This window comes from Rattus norvegicus, chromosome 5, assembly GCF_021556685.1.
Source record: "Rattus norvegicus strain SHRSP/BbbUtx chromosome 5, alternate assembly SHRSP_T2T, whole genome shotgun sequence".
NCBI lineage: Eukaryota > Metazoa > Chordata > Mammalia > Rodentia > Muridae > Rattus > Rattus norvegicus.
The window spans coordinates 69,547,120-69,565,305 of record NC_141538.1 but is presented as its reverse complement, the minus strand read 5'-3'; positions in this window follow the sequence as shown (position 1 = coordinate 69,565,305).

Sequence of the window (18,186 nt, the reverse complement as noted above, 5' to 3'; positions counted from 1 at the left end):
GTGGATGTTTCCTCAGAAAACAGAACAAAAATCTTCATTGGAGGAAATACAGAGAGACAGTTTGGAGCAGAAACTGAGGGAAAGACTGCCCCACCTGGGGATCCAGACCATATACAGCCACCAAACCCTGATAATATTGCTGATGCCAAGAAGTGCATGCTGACAGGAGCCAGATATAGCTGTTTCCTGAGGGGCTTTGCCAGAGCATGACAAATGGCAGATTCTCGAAGCCAACTACTGAACTGAGAATGGGGTCCTCAGTGGGGGAGTTAGAGAAAGGATTGAAGGAGCTGAGGGGTTTGCAACACCATAAGAACAATACCAACCAACCAGAGCTCCCAGGGACTAAATGACCATCCAAAGACTACACATGGACAGACTCGTGGCTCCAGCTACATATGTAGCAGAGGATGGCCTTGTTGGGCACCAATGGGAGGAGAAGCCCTTGGTCCTACCAAGACTTGATGCCCCAGTGTAGGGGAATGTTAGGATGGGGAGGCAGGAAGGGGTTGGTGGCTGGGTGGGTAGGGGAACACCCTCATAGAAGCAGGGGGATGGGGAGTACGATAGGGTATTTAGCAACTGGAAACTGGAATAGGGGATAACATTTGAAATGTAAATAAATAAAAAATATCCAATAAATATTTCAAATTGTTTTTAAAAAGAACAAGGAAAGGAAGTACCTCTCTTCACAATGTTTTCTCTCAAGATTTCTGCTTGGAGTCACAACTACAAACTCTCTCTCCTGATTTTTAAGTAGATGCATTCTTTAGTGTTAAACACGATGCATGTTCCATGTGCAAAAGCTTCTGTAAAGTTAGAAGTATTTTATGCTTTTTTTTTCTGGACATAAACCATCACATACTTATTATGGTTCCAACAACTTTGGGCTTTATTGTGTATTTCATATTCATAGGTTACTAATTTAGATAGCCTGGAAGACGTCCATGATGAATTAACACACCTATAAAACAAAAGTTTTGGTAATCTCAGGGATCATTAGAAGCAAACAGATGCAAACATTCAGATAGAAATGTAAATTTGGAATTCAACAGATCCTACAAACTGAAAGTTCTAGAACAGGAATCTAAGGTTTGAGGACAGCAGGAAATGGGAGATGGATGTGTCTTTGCTTTTGTTGTTGTTGTTTATTTTGCTTTGTTTTTTGCTTTGTGGGGTTTTGGTGGGATTGTTTAAACATGATTATTACAACAGATACAATTCACATCTGGATAGCTTTGTTTCTCTTTTCCCCTCCCACAACCATGTCCATTGACCACTTCCCTGTATGTAAGCAGTCAATGTAGTTTCAGCCCACTTGCCCAGCAGTACTTTTAAGACTATTCTTACAGGGTGAAAATGGATTTCAATAATTTATACAAACATGGGTTATGCTCATTCACTGCAACTTCCAGCTACTGTACACAGGAATGAGAAGGTTATGGAAAAGTGCCACAGCAACACTGCCCTAAGAAATGAAAGGGGTCACCTTAAAAAAATGGATAAAATCAGGCCAAGGGATTTCAGAGGGAACAGAACATACAGGAAATGAAAACATTTCTTTACAAAAAAAAGAGAGCAGCCCTGTTCTTGATCAGGTGCAAGTGCTGATCAGATGTCTCATGATATTTGTATACTGCTCATAAGGTTCAAAGTCAAAGAGATGAAAGATTATGGAAAGCCAAGGAAGGAACAGAACCTAGTAGCATAATCTGTAGAAGTAGCATCCATGAGGAGAAACAACACATAAATCCTAAGCCTATAGTAGCAAACCATTGTCCCAGCCCCTCCTTCTCTATGATTATATTTTTATTATTTCTTTATGTTTTGAGATTATAATATAATTACATCATTTGTCCTTTTTCTTTCCTTCTTCCAAATATTTACAATTACTTATCCTTGCTCTCTTTCAAATTATCTTTTTCACTCATTGTTGTTACATTTGTTTATGTATATTTTTATACACATATATTCCTAAATATGTAACTGCAACTCACTTAGTCTGTATAGTACTTGTATGTATGTTTTCAGGGCTGACTATCTGGTATTGGGTAATTAATAGGTGGGTTCTTTCCTGAGGAAGATTGTTTCTCCCAATCTCAGCACTCCTTTGCTTAGAAGTAGTTGAGTGCCCTTCCCCTTGTCCACTTTAGCATGTATATTGATATTATCCCTGTTCTTCTCGTGTTTAGGTAGACATGTTGTGAGCCTTCATAGATATAGTTTCAGACATTTAAGAGAGGCACAATCTTATAACAAACTTCCTGATGAAATGGCTCTTTCAAGTTTCTGTCCCTTCCGCAATGTGTCCTGATCCTTAGGTGTAGGCGTTGTATTGTAGATATCCGATGTGCATATACATTGGGACTGAGCCTCACTTCTCCAAATTTTGATTGGTGTGGTTTTCTGTAGAGATCTCTACCTGTTGCAAACAAAAATTTACTTTTCTTTATGAGAAGTGAAATTATCTCTGGGTATAAGAACAAATATAAGGACAAAAATGTAGCTAGGTATTATGCTGGTTTAGTAAAGTGATTGTAGGTATGTAGTATCCCGTGATTTCACTAGTGCTGAGGAGTTGGCTAGGCTTTCAGTACCAGGCATGATTTCCCTCTTATTGAGTTTATCCTAAGTTCAACTAGAGAAAAGGTGGTTATCTTCAAGGTATGCTTACCATTACTGCAATTTTAGGGTTATAATACCACACTTGTTCATAAGCATCATAGATTGCATGACTCCCTCTGGTGCCATAAAAGCTAGTCCTCCAGGAGGAGGCATTCAGGTCAGTTGTAGCTCAGGAGCCTCTGGGACCTGTGTCTGAGGCATATGGTATAATAGGGACTTACTTTCCACCTACAAGGGAGGAGGAAACCTAGAGAAATAGCAATAGCCTATAATGTTCGGGGGGCTTCTTGGAAATTCCTAACCAATAACTCCTAAGATTTTGGCGCTTTGAGGAAATGCTGTCAATACAAATAAGAAATGTTTATTTAAATGTGTATGCCTATTTCTATAGTCTGCTCTCTCAAATCTCCTGTTGGAAAAATGTGGCTATGACACCAAAGGTGTATGATCAGTAACATCACTAACAAAATGATAAGAGTCCAAAAAATGTCCTGTATGTCTAACTGGAGTACAGACAGGAGTATGAAAATTCCTCAGAGACTGTAAACATTCCATGTCACTAGCAGGCAATTCATTTCTCTGTGCCTTTTAATCCTTCCCTTGTACCTCACAAGTTGTCCATACTGTATGGTTTTTGTTCAATGGACTTGAGGGAATCTAAAGTCTGTTAAGTACCTTAGTTTCCCATGAACTTTCAGACATGGCAGGTCAGTGGAGTAATCTATCCTGTTGCTGTGGAAGCAGAAGTGAGGGAACCTGCAGAAGAGTTCTTTCCACCCCACTTCTGAGTTTCCTACCTGAGTAACGAGGTGGAAGCAGTGAACGAGAAGAATAGAACACTCTGATTCACAACGCAGAACCCTCAACCGTTACCTTGAGCAAGTAGTTAAGCTATTCTTGGTCTTAGCAACATTGAGTGTAAAATTTTCTGTCATCAAGCTCAAATGAGTTAACAGACAAGAAGACACTTAAGAACTATTAATGAACCAGGTGTGGTGGGACAGGCTCAGAATCCCATCTCTCAGGAGGCTTAAGCAGGCTGGAAGCAGAGTCTAGAAAAGATATGTGTTATTTCTGGCTTAACTGCTCTTCCACTGTCCAACAGAAAATTCTACATATCCAGCATGTCCTTGTGAAGAATCTCTTCTACCTTATCCAAATGATTCTTGTTGTGGTAAATATTAAATAAAGACTAACCTTTTATACCACACTAGCACGGGCACCCGTGAGGCCACACTGCACTGCAGGATATCTTTATCTCAGCATCTCCATGCTGGCCCCCAAGGTACTGTCTGACCCAGGAGGTCCGCAAACCATTCCAGCATGGCACCTTGCCACTCTAGTCCCTAGAGTTTGTTCTGGCACTCGTGGGGCCTCATGGAACTAGTCATAATTTATCTCTGATTAGTATCTCTCCTGGCGCAAGCCATGAACTCTCTGGTTCCAGCTACCAGGTAAAATCAGGATTCTGGAAGTCCAGCATGAGCTGGCCTATCATGGCTCCCTGCCACAGACTCTGGTCACATTCCCAACAACCCAGTGAAATCATGACTCAATAAACTGCAATTTATCAATCAGATTTATATGTTAAATTCTCAATCCACAATACATTCACACAATAAACTCACAACCAATTGATAAGGATATAAATCACCCATCTAGATAATATAAATTTGCCTACAGAAATCCATCCCTTAAGAACTATATAAAACTATTTGGTAAATCAAATCTGAGTCGTCCTTCTCCGTCTCCATCTTGGTTCTCCTCCTCTTTCCCTTCTCTCCCACCTTACAAAAGCTTTGTCCCTGCCTTATTTTTTTACTGCCCGATCATGGCCTTGGCCAAACTTGTGCCAACCCTCACCTGCATATAGACATCTACCTACAGATTCTGAGAACCAAAGTAGAGTAAGAAGCTTTATTTATTTTTATGAGTAAAATTAAAAAAAAACCCATGCTCTTATCTACCTAGTTCAAGTAACAATGAAAAATGCATTAAGAAAGAGCAAGACAATTTGTAGTTGTGCCTAGATTATAGCTGCCTTAGTCTATAAGCAAGACACATTCAGTGCTTTCTGAAACACAGATAGAGCTCATGTTGAAGAAGAATTATATTAGGAAATGACAGCAAAATGTTCAAGCTTTAGTTCTGTGAAACTGGCACTTGTAAAATTTTTACCCCTTAGAGTATATCACATTGATAATAGTTGGTACAGTGGGGCTGGTGAGGGAACCTGTGCTGGGGATATATCTCTGTAGTTAAAGCACTCACCAAGCATATTCAAGACCCAATATTAGCCCTTGACATTATAAATCAACCAATAATTCAATTAGTGTTTAAAAGCAGTGAAGAGCACAAGCAGCATTCTCTGATGATAACTAAACCCAAGATCCTGCGAGCAACGATCCTGCATCACACGGGAACTGTGTCCCATCTTCCTTTATCATTTCAGGACACCATAAGATTGCATTTCCCTTGCAGAATGAGGTCCAAGCTGATGTGCATTGAATTAATCAGCGGAATGGGAGCAGAAGTACAGGAGGCACTGCTGCAGTGGCTGGCCACCTTCCACACGGCTCTGTGTGCGGACCGATGAAGACCGGGCCCCAACTGCCCTAATGAAAATGTGCTATAAACATGAACTCATATTAGCCTGTCCTTAATGAAGTCATGTGACCGCTTAAACCGAAAAAAAAAGACAGCCAAAGTAAAATCGTAGAGTTTCTCCATAAGAAATAATAACTCTCCTTCAGAAGCTATGAAGGAATGTTTTAAGTCATGGAAGTATGTATACACTTCTTTGTTCAAGTGTTGCTCTTTACTGTGAAATTCAGTCTTTTAAACTCCTTTCTGTGAGATTCGGAGATTTCCCAAAATTAAAATCTAACAGGCCCTGTTTGCCTCAATCATTTAGGTGAAACTGTGAAATTCAACAAGATAGTCAAAACTTACTGGGTGTTAGAGGTCCTTTTATTGCACTTTGAAGCCACTTTTAGATGAGATTAAATGGAATTTTATTATATTTCCCTTCTGGACCATCTGCTGTTTATGACTCAACTTCCTAAGACTGGACACCATTAACAGCAGGGCCAAGATGTGGTTCCAGATAAAAGGTCCCTCTATTTCAATGGTTTCCACTGAGGATGAACATGGCACCATATATGCATGAGAGGTGGGCAGTATTATCAATTGAATAAAAAAATAGCAAGTTCTATAAGAATGATCAAGTGTTCTAAACTAAGAGTCTATAAATTAATCACATTTTATTATTATACTAATTTCATGTGAACATTCTCTGCATAAAAAAAATGTCGTGAGAATCAGTATATGTTTCTTGGAATGTGTCGGTGGCTGTCATTGTTTTACAGCTTTATTTTGGCTTTTTTCTCAAGTGTCCTAATTCTTAAATCCGTGGCAAATGTGTAGGCTGGGTTCTCTTTTATTCTCTCTATCCAAACAGAACATTACATTCAGCTTTACTCTTTCATTGATGAGAAAAAATATCAAACGATTTTCCTCCTTTGAATTCAGCTTGCAGAGCTGAACCCTCACTCTAAATATCCCAAAGAAGCAATGGATGCAGTTAAACAGTCTCACTGTAAGAGTAGTGAGAGAAGATCCAGATGGCCATGCTAGGACTCCTTTGCCTCTTCTGGATCTACTCAGGGATGAATTTCTGATCAGTTGAATGCAACTGGATTCCTTTCAAGGCATTAAATGTAATTAGCTGTTAATAGTTATCGTTAGCGGACTTCACCGAGTGGTTATCAAGGCGCCATCTGGACAGCTCCTCTGGAGCACTGGGGAGAACCTGGAATCCCCATCCACACAAGAGTATATCTCTTCCGCACATTTATAACACTTGTCAAAATCTTTGCTTCCCATGGGAAACTCATCACAGATGGCTGAAATTCAAGACACAAATGCTCTTTTTGTGGGTCAATATTCAGCTTTCTGGAGTTGACACTTCTCTGCAATATTTGGGTTTGAGTGAGTGAGAAAAATGCTGTTTTCATATATGTTTTAAACACATTTCTATACTATAAGAAGCTTGTCACAAACAACAGGAAATGACATATATTATCTGAAGCCAAAATGAAAGATAATGTATTGAAATGATATTGAACTGCCGGAGGAGCAGCTTAAAAACATGGCAGGTATCAAGTGAATTCTGGAGGGCTGTTCAGAACACAGCCAAGGAACAAAAGACACTTCCAAAAGATGCCATATTGCTGTCACAAGATTTAAAGTCCTATAGAATTCTTATTGGCCACACTTATGTCATGATTTGATCATTCGATTTTAATGGTCATAAAGTACAAAGTGGTCACGTCTTCCTCTGTTTGCTTTCCTAGGAAATTGCCATTGTTTCCAAGTAAATGTTCCCCCAAATTAAGAGGAAGGTGTTAGTCTCAGGCAGAGCTGAGACTTTATATCATCAAACTGCAAGTATTAACGAAATGGTTTCGCTGTAAATCATTCAGAATATGGAAAAGGAAATGGGAGCCAGAGCTGCTGCTGGAGCCTATTACTGCATTCAGAGCCATGTGCCAGTGTAAAGAAGGTGACACTTGGAAGACTGAGGATCAGGAAATAAAACAGACCAGACCCCTGTTCCTTGTGCAACCTCCTGACTTTTCTCTATTTACCCACTGTAATCGTACCCAAAAATTAACTGGCAAAATGGAAATAGAGTTTTCAGAATCCCCAACACAGGACCAGAAATCTGGTCCTGGGAAATGCCCTCTTCATACAAAGTAGAAATGTATGGGAGGCAGGACACGGGATACAAAAAGGTTAAAGGCTGAAGAAATCAGACAGTAGAAGAAAAGATACAGAGCACTGCCTTTTTGCGTCTCTTTAAATTTCATGTTCTTTTTAGGTTGAATTTTCAAAATCTCCAACTAAAGTCACTATCTGTCATGGACTTCAAACTTGATTTGCTAGTAGAACAAGAAAAACCCATTATAGCAGTAACTCATTCCAGATCATCTTTATTTCTTTCTTGCCACCATAATTTCTGATCCAGTTTTTAAAAAAAAATGTTTTAAGTACAAATATCCCTTAAATTCCCAGGGAAAAGACTATCCTGATCTTGTCTCCAGATTTAAGAGTGTTTTAGAGACAACCTAGCTTATAAAAAGTATCCCCTGACATTATGAATCAAAAGAATTACCACATGCTAAACTCTATATTCAATGAGGTGCTCATCATGTTTTGTTTTCAGACATGTTTACCCACCTTCTTGTAGTTGTTATTGTTTTTGTTAATTTCTGAAAGCCTTTTTCAGAATGTCATTAACCAATACAGATAAAAATGAATGACTGAATTTCTGTGGTTGCCAGAGTTTTGGAGGTCAAATCCTGGACTCTGAAAGTCCTGTGCTGGGTTTGGCCACTGATTTCCATATATATGCCAATTTAAGAGACAATTAAAAGTGAACATCAGAAAAAGATTTATTCAGCATGGCCACACTGAGAAGAAGTATGAAGTGACCCATACTGTACTTTGGGGATAAGAGAAAGGACAAAAGATATGCACAATTAAGCTATCCTACTGATGGTACAGTTCCACCCATCATTGACCCATCATTGTCTCAGTTCCAGGTTGTCCTACAAGATGGCCCAGTACGTTCTCAGAATGGCATGCAATCTCATTCTGGGAGGCAAGTTCCTCCTCTGACCAGCATCAGTGATTCAGCCATTCCCTTCCCTCAATTTGTAATTTCTGAGAAAATGTCAATTTGAGATATCTATTGTTTGAACAGTCTGGGAGTCAAAGAGAGGGAGGCAAATGTGTCTCTTTCTAGAGTATCTCCTCTTCTGCTTCATAAGAATCTGTGGTCCCTGTGAGCTTTTTAAGGATGTTCCCCTGCTCAACCTTGATTAAAATTCTGTCAGTGAAGTAATGATGAATTTTTTCCATACTGAAGCACAACACTGAGTTAAAGTCAACACTGTGTGACTCTTTTAAAAACCACCTGACAGTGGCACCCTGTAGCTTGGCCTTAAACTGTCTTGTCTTTATGGGCTATCAGATTTGCTCAAGAATTCTCAAAAAAAGCTGAAGCCCTCAGCACCTGCAGCTTAGTGGCTCATAATGCAGGAAGCTTTTTTTTCTGACTTTGAATCTACTAAAGCAATTCCCCAAGTCTGACTTTTACAGCTAGTGCCTACTTGGTCAGCCAACCGTATCTGCAATGAAAGGAGAATGGCTTTGAGGGAGCAGCATAGAATGCGTAGAGCAAAACATTCAACATAAGAAAGATCTTGGATTTATACTCTCAATTTGAGAGACTGTCCTTCAAATTCTCTCAACTATTGAGTAATGCAAAATCATTGTCTGAGTCAATAAATGACCTTGAATGATGATGACTCCAATCATTGTGTTAGACATTCTAAACCAATCAGATGTTTAAAACTCAAATATTTGGGGGCCAGAAAGATGCTCAGTGGTTAAGAGTACTTGTTACTCTTGGCAAAGGACTTAGGTTGGATTTGCAGCACTCAAGGTAGTTCACAGTTCTCTGTAACTCGAGTTCTAGGGAATTATATGCCCTCTTCTAACCTCTAAAGGCAACAAACACACAGGTGTTGCACACATATGCATTCATGCATACATACATACATACATACATACATACATACATACATACATACAGGAAAAACACACATAAAATAAAATGAATACACTTAACTTTACAAATTTTAAGCTCACAGTTTTGTCTATGAGCCTAGCTTTTAATGGTTACTCTGTCTCTCCAGCCTTGCTCTTATCTAAAGTGAAATGGAGGAAGAGTGAATCTGGGGGTCAAGAGAGATGGGCAGGAGGATGACCGGAATGGAAAGCATGGAAGTGAAGGAAACTGTGATCAAGTCATACTATAGGAGAGGAGAATAACATTTAAAACATTAAACTCAAAAATTCTTTATATACTTATAGAAATACACTTGTTTAAATGCAACAGATTTACTTAAGTGTGGAGACATGGAGATCTTTTTTCCTTTCTGCTTGGTATTGTATGCACTTTGTAATCACTTTAATGAATAGAAACACTTTAATGAATAGAACAGAAGTGACATTGAAGGTTGGAAATATAGATCTACCAAAATGGCCACTGTTGTAAAGGATAAGCCACCCCATGGAAACAGTCCCACAGAGAAAAACTGGTGTCCTGCAGAACTTCAGGATAACAGTTAGCACCAACTTGTAGTCATGTGTGTGTCTTAAATAGGATCCCCAAAGGAGTCTCATGGTTGACCTAAAAACCAGGAGCAATCTAAAATTTCCATCTAAGGCATTGTGCTTTGACAACAGGCGCTGAGTGTAAAAGGCTACATCATCTCCAAGGAGAGCACACCTAGAGTGGCACTCCCTACAAATATGCTGCATTTTATCCTCTAGCTCACAACCCTTCTTTGACTGACTTAAGCTTTGAAAAGAAAAAAAGATGCACTGAGAAATTCCAAGCACCATTTTCTATTGCCCTGGTGTGAGCCTCTGTCTCTGGAAATGGACCAGAACCCATTGTCCTCTAATTCCCTCTCATCCTTTTTCCATATCTGTACCTTACGTACATTCCCACCTTGCTTCTATTTTTTATTTCAACAAATCCAGAGTGCAAACTCTGGCCTTATGAAGTGCAAATGAAAAAGTAGATGAAATGTCAAACTACCAAAAATATTCCTACAAAGCATTGCTTTTTAAAATCTCTGCTCACAGCTCCAGGCCCATTTCTTCAGCCACAGCAGTAAAACTCAACAAGTTAAAATTAGAGCCTGATAACACAGTCCATACCTCTTCCCTGATTTGCTTTCTCCCATAACACTTACCGGGGATCTTGTGCCACGTAGCTACCTCTTCATCTTTATCATTTTCCCTGAGGACACCAGTTCTCTGTTATGTTCTCTGGTATGTTACTACCCACTAGGGCAGAGTCTAGACCAGGTAAGATTTCAAAATTGATCATTAAGTTGGTGTTGGTAATTGTGCCTTTATAGCCAATCTTCAGAACATATTATCATTACTTCTGAAAAAGTATGCCTCCAAACTCAAAGGATCCATTAAAAATTAAGTTACAGATCAGTTTCTACTACTTGTACAATTTCTAAAATACATAGATTTTTTAAATTTTGTTTTTATTCATGTTGGCAGAATTTTATTTTACATTTCAACAACGTAAAAATATTACATAAATTTAAAGTTAAAATGTGTCAAAGTCATCATTTTTCTCAACATTCTCTTTGGTCAAACCAGATTGCAATCTTGATTCACTTAAAAGATTTAAGAGAACATGACATGGGGACGTTTTGCCACACCTAGATTTTAGCATTGAGCTTTTCCTCTACTTTACTTTTATGTTGTTTTACTAATTATTCACAAATAATAATAATATCTAAACCATTTATACTAAATACAACTTACCAACCATCATGTATGTTTTTATGTATATGTGCGTGTTCATGCATGTGTGTGTGTGTGTGTGTGTGTGTGTGTGTGTGTGTAAACAGTAAAATTAGCATAGGACAATTTGGACATGTAGAGGAATGCAAGAAACAACCAGAGTTAACATCTTAAGACTATTTTGTACCCTTATCTGCCATAACTTACTGATCTGATGGAATTGAAAATTGAACTGTGCAGTATTTTACCAGTTTTCAAAACACATTATAATGTTCTCTACAGGAACAATGAAGTGTTTTATTAATGGCCTACCACTTCACAACAAAGCAATTAAAGACCCCAGGAGTATACTGCAAGAATCATGCATGTTCGCTCATGTTTTAATACCCAAAGTGAACAGTTCACCTGAGTTCAGCAGGAATCAAGAGACAGGTCACTAGATATTTTTGTTGACCTAAATCAGGCTCACTCATGTGACTTTGACCCTGGCTGGAAGCTCCCGGACTGTGTTTCAGGATGCTTAATCAAGAGAAGAGTAAAGGAAACAGCAGAGACTTTTCAAGTCCCAGATTCCCTCAGATATGCTATCATTTCCTCCCTGGCCAGCACTGGGGTTTCAGTATTAGAGGGAAGATGCTGATAATGACGATAACATTAACTGTGATCCCTAAAGAAACAGGCATAGACTATTATTTTCATTATTTTAAAGATAAAGAGATAAAAACTTAAGACTAATTCCCCTAAACTGTATCTATTGTGGGCATGGACCAGAAACTTTTCTGTTCCAAATATATTTTCCATCATACTCATTTCTGGCTATTTGTTTACATTCCAAAGTACCAAATGCATCACCTTTGGAAGTATCAAAACATTCCATATTCAATAATAACTCAGAAATCCTAAAATCAAAAACTGAATCATAATCAGATTGCTTCCCTTTTGGTATTCAATAAATATAAATCTAAATGAACATGTATCTCCATGTATAAATGTTATGTCACAGTAATCTATATTGTTTTTAATTATCAACTTGTGGTTGTCAGCACACTGCTTGTTCCTTTAGATAAACTGTTGCCTCCTTCAAGTGCGATGCCCTATATTCTGTGACATTGTATTCGTGAGTGAATGGCACAGCACTCTACAAACCCTAGGTATACTACTAGATTGATAAAACTGGAACATAGCACCAATTTAATAAAGTTCCATGTGAATCAATGAAAATTAAAAAGAGAAATTAAAAGTGTCCTTGAAAATGTGGCTTTAAACTAAGCAATTCATAAGAGATGTGTTTACATAGGAAAGAAGTGTGTTTTGATGTCTCTAATCTTAATGCTGGTTGATAAACATGAATATTTCCTTCTTGTTCATTTTCTCTAAACCATAAAATTTGGAGCTTAAAATCAACCAAGGTGAACTGCCAAGAGTTATCACGAATTAATTCTTTTATTCTGTGTAATGAGCAGCACAAATGCTGAGTTCAATGAGGTACTCACTTTTCCATTACAAAAATCGAACCAGATTTTCTTGATTTGAATCTGAGAGATAGCTAAGTTAATATCACCCTCCATATATCATAGCATTTTTATTCAATAACTTTGTCATACCTAGAAGAAGTAAAGAATTAAAGAAATGCGAAGCTTTGTCAAATATTTTTATTCATAGCTAAGTCACATTGCCCCTTTAACTGTATCTAGTTAATAGTAGAACTAGAAGTAGGCAATATAATAACAGCAATAATAAAATAATGATATTAACAATTTACTGTGAAAACCATGACGATGTCATGTTATTGGAGGGGGGGGGCATTTTATCCCATGACAAGATTCTTTGTAGGGAAGAGTAATGTGAAAACTTACAATATTAAAAGATATGGTTGGCAATTTCCACATTTCAATAGAAGCAATTTCTTTCTTTAATGTTTAATCTTCAATTGGAGAAAACTCAAAGCCATGTCAATGCATGCTGATATCTCTAAATCCTTGAAAAACAGACCTTGTCTTCTTTGGGCATAAGCCTCTCAAAGGGTCCAAATCATAGCCAAGGCTAATCTCTCCATTAAGACAACAATTAAGTGAGTATAAATGTGAAGAGTGCTTCCCATCACTTTTAAATAGATGTATGCCTGACACATATTGCAATGCCATCTAGAGAATGCTCTTTCCTTCTGGAATAGAATGGCTTTGGCTGAATTGTTACAGATATGGATACATTGATTGATAGTGACAGATCAACCAAACTGCTACACAAAAATTGATAGAATGGTGGCCTTTGGTAATTTCCCAACAATAGGACAAGACATACACTAGAAACAGCTGAAAACAATCAATAAAAAGGATCCCTTCCAATGTGCCATTTGAAAATAAAATCTGGGCCTCTCTAACAATACTCAAATGAAATGTGCTGAGGAAGTTGCCTCACTGAGGAAGACATGAGAAAAATCATATGTACAGCTGAGATAAGGCCTTGAAGACTGTAAATTGTAATAAAAAGAATATATGTATATGAAAATTATAAAAGTATAAAGGAAATAAGGTTTTCTATTTCTAAGTAGTAGAATTTATGTCTGGTTCTTCCTCCCAGCCCCATACTCCCAGAAATAAGGCTCAAAATATATTTACAAATACCTTGAGCATAGAGTTAGGCTCTTCTCTGACTAGGTAAAAACTTAAACTAACCCAATTATTTTAACCTACATTCTACCACATACCTTGGTACCTACGTTCAGGTACCAAACATCCATCTTGTCATACTTTCCCAAGTAAATCACCCCTCCTGGCTTTATCCCAGAATTCTTTCTGCCTCCTGAATGTCCCGCCTTCTATCCGACACTTTCCTATAGGCCATGGATTCTTTTTTAATTGGCAGATGATCCATCCCTACAATACATAAGATATTCTCTCTACAGAATACAGTGTTTGCAATCACTGCTGAGAGGACTGCATCGTGGTAATGATACTGAGATTGACAAAAATGTCCAAGCATAGTAGGATAAAGATTATAACCAGTGTGGCATAATAAAATGTTTTAAAACTAGAAATCAGATAACTAGGTGTTTCACACCAAAATGTTGCCAACAAGTCTTAGAAAAGTCATGATGACCTCTCTAGTCATAGTTACCTTCAAAGTACAGTGAGTGGTTTAATTACATGTTGCCAGCCCGCTGCCACTGGAATCCACTGACCTTTTCTTCATGAGTTTTGGAAAATTATAAAGCCAATCTCATCATTAACTTGTCTTTATTCATCATGCATTAACTTATTCTCTTACCTCATTCTCATAAGGTATTTAATGCCACGGAATAGCATCTACTATTTAATTCCAAAGGGGTTTTAAGTCTCTGGCCTTCATTTTAACTGCGGAAAGGAGAGCAATAGAAAAAGAACAACTTGTGCTTCAAGTGCTATCATATAATTATTGTGATTCTTTTATTAAGTCATATCTCTCATGCAGATGATTCACCCTTATTAATAAGGAAATATTAAAATATCCTTTGCTGACATTTTATTGCTGAAAATTATATAAGAAAAGTTGTAACTCCATAAATTGTTAATGAATGATATAGATTGGAGTGAGCCTAGTGGAATGAGATTTGATAGTCTGAGGAATAGTTAGGAAAAATGTCTAATATTTCATCTTAGTCTGGGCTATATAACTCAAGAAATTCATTGCTACAGAAATAAGCAACTTAGAGTTGGAATCTCAATTTTAATGTGTTGAGAAGATAGAAATGAGATCAGCAGGAACGTGCAAACTCGCCACTGCACTTCACAGATGTTAAAAGAATCAAAAAATAATGTTTGCCACAGTTTTTGATGTAGAAGATCAGAGTTGTTTGGTTTTGTTTTGCCATCATCTTCAAAACAAACATCACTGCCCCTAACGGCTAGCTCCAGTAGGAAAAGAGAAGGGGGTGTAGGCTTTAATTTTTCTCAATCCTACTTTTAATGATGGTGCTTAAGTACTTTAACCTCCCTTCTAGCCCACCACTCACCGGAGGTAGTAAAAAGGAAAGGTTATTAGGATACAGGGGAAGTGGACTTGTTTAGAAGTTGCTCTTTGCATCAAGTCCCATCTGTGTTTCTAACAAATCAGCAGTTCCGCTCATAGAAATCATCAGTGGCAGCTCAATCCACTCGCAAACACTTCAGGAATATATCAGCAGTCTGGTTCTGCAGAGTTGGGATAACAAACATGAATCAGGAGTGGTGGCAGACCTAGCAGAGACAGCCAGACCGTAACAGAATCATCATGATTAACTGGGGGAAATTAGGACAAGCAGGGACAGCAAGAGAATTTCTTTGGTGTGGTTCTCCTAATGAAGCAAAGACCAGCAGACACAACACTAAGAAGAGTTGCAAAGCAAGCTATGCAAGCAAGCCAAACTTCTGTCGTAGTCTGTCTGTTGAGCCCTACTTACATCTCCTTCAAATATCACATGTCCTCCACAGGTCTTGCCTCACCAAGTGTCTTGCCTCGGCACATGAGTCTGTCTTAGCAAAACTCCATGTGAGTCTGTATCAGCTGATATCACTCTGCCAGTTGGCCCAAGTCCACAGAAGAGACAAGAAGTCACCAAAATACCACCAGAAATTTTTTTGGTGTGTTTCTTTCTATGGAGTCAGGGCAATCAGAGTGCAACTACAAAATGTATGAAGATCCAGTACATTCTTATCATTAGGATCCTACATCACACGCTTGCTTTAGCAAAACATCCTTTCAACTGCGTCTGCTTCAATGAAATGTTCCTTCACGTGTTTGCCCCAGCAAAACACCATTCGATACAACTGATTTTCCAAAGAAACCAGAAGGTTCCACTTCAGGGAGGGCATAAGAATAAATCAATACGTGGAAAAGAAGATACATGACTGTCTCTATCTGAGGAAATGAAATACTAGTTATCCTGGGCATGTAGTGCCCTGAGCAAAGCAATGGAGTACATATGATGGCTTGAATGACAATGGTGCCAATATACTCATATATTTAAATGTTTAATTCCCAGTTGGTCAAATGTTTGGAAAGGTTTAGGAGTTGTGCATCTCCTGGAGTGGGTGTGGCCTTCTTGGAGGAAGTATGACACAGGGTGGGCTTACAGATTTCAAAGGCCCAAGCCAGGCTTAGTCTTACTTTCTTTGTCCAAAACTTATGAATCAAATATGAATTCTCAACAACTGTTCCAGCTCCATGCCTGCCTGCCTATCCCCACATTCCCTACCAAAATGATCATAGACTAACCCTCTGAGACAGTAAGTCAGCCAACAATTAATTTCTTTCTTCTATAAATTGTTTTGGTCATGATGTCTCTTCACAGCAATAGAACAGTAACTAAGACAGTATATTTTCAAGTTGTTAAGTTGTCATCTTCCAATGAATATATTGGGACATATTCTATTGTACATCTGTCTGCATAATTGTGTGTATATATATATATGTATATATATATGTATATATCACACATGTGTGCACATGTCTGTGGGAGAAAATTCTAAAGGATTATCACAACTGAAAGTAATTTCCTATCTTGACTCCAGATAGAATTAAGGTCACAACCATTTTCATGGTAAAAAAAAAACTAAATAAAAAATAAAAAATAAATCATTCTAACCATGACCCAGCAACAGTACCATACATAAGTGCTGGAAAAGCAGTATCATGCAGGAATACTTTCTGCTAAGAATCCAAACACAGTAGCTGAACTTGGAGATGCATGCCTGTAGTCTAAGAACCAAGATGGAGGTGAGAGAATCGGAAATTGATCAAAATTTTGGAGAGCAAGTATAATGAAATGTGAGAAGGCAGAATTCCCTCAAAGAAGCCATGCAGTCAACCTCATACAACGATTTACTTGAGGATGAAGTCACCAGACTAACACAACATAAACCAGACAACCAACTCCAGTGTAGTCTGCATCTAGGACTTTTCTACCCTAATTTTTCTATTAACTTCATATTCTTATTTTTGAAAACACAAAGAATTACTTACTATCTTATAAATCTTAAGCTCTAATAAACTTTCCCTTTTTATTTTTGAAGATAATTAAGAAGGATATTTTTACTTGATAAATCTTATTCTCTGGTGAACATGAAAACTATTTTTATTCTTGCAAGTATGGTCTCCTTAAATTATATATCTAATGTTTTTTTTAAATGTCTCTATTTTTAACAGCTGTATAATTTCTGCTCTGCATAAATGGCATGGGCCAATGGCAGAAAAATTAATTCTTTTTTGTTATGTGTGGGAGATGGGGTAGAAAGTACTCCTGCTGTGACACATGTGTGGAGGTCAGAGGACAACTTGAAATGTGGACCTATATAATCCACCCCGGTTGTCAGGGTTGACAGAAAGAACCTTTACCAGCTGATTCATCTCACAAGACCAACAGATTCCATTCTTTTCACTAATAATCAAAGTCCTCCAAGTGATTTCTTACCTTTAAAAGCTGCTGATTAGGGGTTGGGGATTTAGCTCAGTGGTAGAGCACTTGCCTAGCAAGCGCAAGGCCCTGGGTTCGGTCCCCAGCTCCGAAAAAAAGAAAAGGAAAAAAAAAGCTGCTGATTAGGAGGAAAGGTTCCGTTTCCAATGGACCTCCAAGCCTGCTATTACCTCATTAACCTAACACTAACATTGGATCTATACAAACCTGCAATGATGAACTGCATTTTCTTCTTGTTTTCCCCTCTAGCTACCTCCAAAGTCCTCCTCTTTTCCGAGTCACACTCTAAGTTATCACTCATTCTCTTACTTTGTCTCTGCTGACCCATGTCCTCAGGTTCTGACTTTATCCAGAAATATGTAATTTCATTGCTGATCATTCTTATCATATATGTGAATCTCATTATTTCTGCATCTGCCTTCTCAGCTGCTTCAGTGTTGACATGACGTATTAACAGTAACTCATATGAGAATGGGGACCCACCCTATCTACAGTGGAAGACAACACATGCAACAGGCACAAAACTGAAGCCTAAAGGCATGGGCTAGTACAAGTGATGACAGGAAGGGACATCTGCAGTGTTCACATAGGTATACATTGCCCGAATGCAACATTGTAGACATTAGAAAACTTGGAGAGTGAAAATAAGGATGATGTGCAACACCTTAGAAAGCCCAACAGTGTCAACCAATCTGGACCCTTGGGAGCTCCCAGTGACTGAGCCACCA